The sequence below is a fragment of the Triticum dicoccoides genome, chromosome 6A, assembly GCF_002162155.2.
Source record: "Triticum dicoccoides isolate Atlit2015 ecotype Zavitan chromosome 6A, WEW_v2.0, whole genome shotgun sequence".
Taxonomy (NCBI): Eukaryota; Viridiplantae; Streptophyta; class Magnoliopsida; order Poales; family Poaceae; genus Triticum; species Triticum dicoccoides.
This window is the reverse complement of record NC_041390.1, coordinates 50,505,882-50,511,578: the sequence shown is the minus strand read 5'-3', so window position 1 is coordinate 50,511,578 and position 5,697 is coordinate 50,505,882.

Below are 5,697 nucleotides of genomic sequence, written 5' to 3'. Positions count from 1 at the left end.
GACAGCTGGGTCCACGGCCACAGCAAGGAAGTGCCTCCTTATTACGCGCAAAATAATGATTCCTCCACCTGACAACGGGGACCCAGCGGACGGGCCACCGTATTTCACGAAAAAATGTTTCCCCCTGACAGCTGGGACCCACCAGCTACATCTTCGCACACAAGAAAGTGCGTCCGGGCAAAAAAAACGATTCACCCCCTGACTGCTGGGAGTCACCAGCTACATCTTCGCACGCAAGGAAGTGCGTCTGGGCAAAAAAACGATTCTCCCCCTGACTGCTGGGACCCACGAGCTACATCTTCGCACGCAAGGAAGTGCCTGACAGTCGGGACACACCTGGTCGAAGCGTACGTAGCGTTGTCATTCTGGTCGCGAACGTGTACGTACATATATACTGGTGGATGTAGAGGCGCGCACGTGTCATAGTAGAGGCACGTACGTGTCGTAGTAGAGGCGCACACGTAGCATGTACATGTACGTACAGCGGGCAGGGTGCAAGAAAGAAAATCCGGCCATGTATGTTTACATACAGGCGGGGTCTCGAACGCCTACTCGCGCATACGTACGGCCAGGGCTTGTGTACATGGCTGGGTCCGAACGGAGAAATAGCGTCGTCGTCGTGTTCATGGGGAGGCAACGGAATGCGTCGTGTTCATGGGGAGGCAACGGAATGTGTCGTGTTCATCGGGAGGAAACGGAACGCATGGGAGCCAACCGGCTGGGTCGGAATGGAATGCGTGGTCATGTTCATCGGGAGGGCTTGGATGGAACATGCGATGGAAATGAGGCCTGGCATACCGCAAAATGGAGGAAATGGACCTCCTGCATTCGGAACGGGGTCCTGTTGATCGGGGGGGGGTCACTACACCACGACACTGCATCCCCAACAACCAGATTTGTTGGGAATACAGGTTCTGCCAATAGACAGTCGGTCGGGAAAGACTATTGCCGACCGACCTTTTCTGTTGGGGAAAGCCCAGACGGGAAAACCCTTTCCCGACTGACATAGATTTCCCGACCGACTTCTTGTTGGTGATGGGGTATCTTTCCCGACCAACATTCTGTTGGGCCTTCCCTACGCCTTTCCCGACCAACAGTTTGCTGGGGCTACCATGGGCCTTCCCCTACCGACTATCAGACAAGGATTTCTTTCCCAACCAACAATCTGTTGGGATGCCATGGGCCTTTCCCAACCGACTATCTGACAATGTATTCTTTCCCGACCAACATTATGTTGGGCCTGGCATTAGCCTTTCCGACCGATTGTTAGACTGTTTTTTTTGCTGACCATCATCCATTAGCCCTCCCATAGGTGAACTTTGAATTACCAACAGAATATACATCAAGTTACAGTGCATGGCATCCAAAAATATCGAACCAGATGCAAACAATAACTACATACATTTCATTAATTTTCACATATAAATACATCATCTGTTAGTAACTAGTAAATGCGCACGTGCAACGCACGTTAATATTTAGAAAATATATTAATTGCATGTGGATATTAAGTATGCTATTGTTTGTGTGTTAATCTTGTGATTAGTGCAATACTTGGTATGCCATTAATTGCACGTTAAACACGTTTAACACTTGCCATTGGAGCAGTATAGGTCATTGGATTGACTTAGTTTGATGGCCGAGATCAGTTGGATCTGCCCCTTTGGGTCTTTTTATATCGGTATAGACTAATGACCATCCAAGTTTCCTATAAACTAATGAAACTAATTAAGCAGAGTAAACATTATTGTTCATTCCCTAAGAGCAAAAGTTCCTCACATTATTTTGTAGAATTTGTCTTAAGAGGCACATCATCTGCCTTGGCTCCTTATAGTGGGCAACTAAATACACATCCTCATAACCTTCAACCAAGATCCTTGTGTCCTTCTAGTACATGACATCAAAGCCTTCCTTCTAAATATCATTGGAGAACATCCTCCAGTTTGAAAATCTACAAGTCAAAATCCCTGGTTAATATTTCCGCATGATAACTGGACAACGTGATATTTTCTTGAAGGTGCCTTCTGTATCATTTCATAACAAAGCAACTAAAGAGAATTCATTATCACTTATAGGGAAATGGGTAGCTTTAGCTCCCCTCTTTTGTGTTTCCTGTAACTTCTTTTGCTATATCCTAGGATACTTGAAAGGAGTAACAAATGTAGCAGAGAAAACATTTGTTAAATGAAAGGCCAATTCTCTTCAGGACATGGGGGATACCTCTCTTCACGACATTCCTGCATAAATGAAAGGAGTAAGAAATTAGATGATTAATAATAGGTAGCAGCAAAAGCATTTCCTAAGCAACGAATTTACCCATGGGGATAGGTGGAGCCTTCAATATTTGCAAATCAGTGACATGCTCAGAGTCCTCTGCTATAGGCAAGTCACTCTCTATCACAAACAACAATTTAATATCTCCTTCAAACGTTACTTCACCAACAAACCGAGGCTCCAAATCCTGGTAAAAGCCGTGGTATGATTAGTAATGTGAAAAATACTCTGAAACAAGAAAAAAATGGTTTCGTAATCAGAGGACAGAAAATTACTTTCACAGACCATCATAATACACCACAAAAAAATTAGCCTCACAATATCAGTTCGCCTTGACACTGTTAGAAAATGCAGCAGAAAGAAATTCTTATAAAAGACTCACCTCTTGAATGCAAAGAGAGTGATATATTTGAATGTAACTTTGAAGCCAAGATCCGTTTGTGACCTTTGTCCACCATGCTACTACATTTTCCAAATCATTCACTGAAAAACAACAGAAAACAAAACTTTATGCCAAGCCTGCTATCAAAAGAAAAAACATGTGTAACCAGTTCATGAAAGTACTTTTTAGAAAATTACAAAACAAAAATGAAGCTTAATTAACTGCTGCACATAAAGAACTTTACTGCTTCAAGGGCTTCTCTATTTCCATGAAGCAAAGCAGCATAGATTTTTTTAAAGATATTATTAAACTTACTGCCTAGTTCAAATATGGACACTGCAGCACATAGAGAGAGGGGGGAGGGGAGGGAGAAGCCAAGTGAGAGATTGAGATCTTACCGATGTTGTTGCCGCCATGGATAGGCACCTGGTCACTGAAAGTTAGTTGGGGGAGATGGGTGTCAAACAACTAAATTTTAATAAGAAACAACCAGAAGAAGTATATCGCTATATAGCTCTGTACATTGACTAGTAACAATCAATGTTGGTCTATCTTCTCTTGTTACTTGGTGATGGTATACACAATATTTTGGTTATTCGCTTCATCTAAACATTGTCTCATATAATTTATATAGTTCATAGCTTACGTGGTTCAATAGAATTGTGAAACTGATTCATGAATATACTTTTTAGAAAACTCAAACCAATAATGATGCAAGTCAACATAAAAGAGCTTTACTGCTTCAACCAGAGGGCTAGAAATGAAAGGTAGGCCAGAGTTCTCACAAGAGTTTGTCTATGGCACGGTAGATGCCAGTCAAACCTAAACTAACAAGCAACCCTTCACAATAATGAATTACGACAATCTTTATTATTCTGCATCTCTGGTTCCTTCACTTCAGGTTCTATCTTCTCCTCCGCAGCTTCTTGAATGTCTTTCCAGGGACGAGCACTCAACGTCATCGTCATCATCCTGGGCGGCACAAATGCTGGCGCCAGCCTCAGCACCAGACATCTACTTCTGGAACTGCTTAGAAAGCCTCCGCTGAAACTTCTCAGAGAACAAATTAGCAATTACATCGCACAAAGTCTAGCCTCTCTAGGTTCCCAATTTTTCAAAACTAGAACAATACTCAAGAGTGTAACCTGTGGTGACAACCAGTGGTGGAGCTTCAAACAAATTTCAGAAGGGGGAGGGGGAAAGCTACAAAATGATATGATTTTGTTTTTGGAATATCAAAGTATGACCACACGTTAGAATTGGTAGCATGTTGAGCATATTGATCTTATCTGCTTACAAAATATTCCCTCCATCCGGAAATACTTGTTCGAGAAATGGATGTATCTAGACGTACTTTAGTTCTAGATACATCCATTTTTCTTACAAGTATTTCTGGACGGAGGGAGTACAATTCTAACACCAATTACATATAAAGTCAGTCTAATCGTGTGCCATTTTCCCAAAGTACCATCATAGTTAACATGCATAGTGCATGGCTAAGTTCTATCCTCCAAGTCATAGCATGTGAATTACTTATGAAAATCCACTAAGCAAATTAATTATGACAACCTAGATCAACAAAATTTGTCATCTAGGCTTTATTACTCTGTAAAATATTGAGCAGAAGGTGTACAATAACTAGAACCTAGGAGTCCTTAATATAAATATAAAATATATTATATGTTTATATAATTGTTTGCAATAAACAAAGTACATAAAAAATCTATGAATATGTTGGCGAAGGGTGAACACCTAGCTCAATATATGGATTGAAAATACTGGTGGTTAAATTTTCACCAGTGTGCAAAACAGAGCAATAATAGATTACTCTACAACAAGACATAAATCCAACAGTTTGTTTGCTTGTTGTTACCGCAACATCAGGTCAATATTAGGTCTATGTGGACAATAATTTCAGGTTTCTATAATTTTACCTAATTATGTAGTGACATTTTTATGACTGCCAACAAACATCAAAAACCAACAATATAGATCGTGTTCTACTACAAATGAGCTAGTACCCAGAAAAAATGATCACTTCTAGTTAGTTTTGCCAACTTTAGTCCCAATGGATGAAATTGACTTTTTCTTGTCTGGATCATGTTTCTTGCTCAGAAAACTATGCAGTCGCCCCGTGCGAACAACGGAGACATGAAACCACCAATGTTACAACTTACAACAAATAGTTTGATTTCATTTGTCCATAACATTCTAATATTTAAAATATCTGGGAACGAGGGCATAAATAAGATGCTCTTCAGGTTAAAGTAATGCAGCCATCATTAGCATCTTATAGTTCTGTCAGATTAATAAACATGAAAAGAAACACAAGCATGTGGTCACATCATTATAAACTAAAAGCTCGAGCTCGAAATAAGGAATTGCAAGCATGTGCAGCCTCACTTTTGCAAATAATTTTATAATCATGCCTTGCTTATATAGTTACAGAGTAGTGTTTTATTATATGTACTTGCAATTGGGGCTCTTGGGGAACTATCCTGTAGCCTAGATGATTTTCAGGTTGACATATAACCTGATGAAGGAGTGACGCCTCACCTGCATACATGAAGCCATTAATAAACCAATGAATTGCGACTACGGAACCAACAAAATCTAAGATTTATATCATACCTACATGACCCCAAATTGTAGACATTGGGGCAACAGTTTTTAGAGCCAATGGATCCATGTAGCTACCAGATATTTCACACCTATTCAATTCAAAATCCCAGCAGATATGAATCGCATGTCAATGGGGCGTGCCGTACAGTCAAGCATCATGGTAGCAAGGCATGGGGCCACAATTTTCTTCTCAAATCACATAGTAGACGTAGAAATAGCTTCCAAATCCACACATAATATAAACCTGCACATGTCAAAGGAAAAGTTACGGACTTATACTGGAAAATTTCTTCGCCCATCCAGCAGGTCGATTTCTGGAGATAAAGTCGTTGTCTCACAGGGAAATACCTAACAGCAGAGGTAGCCAAAGCCATGCCTTTAGAGGGACTATAACCGGCCCACAGTCCTAATCAGATTTG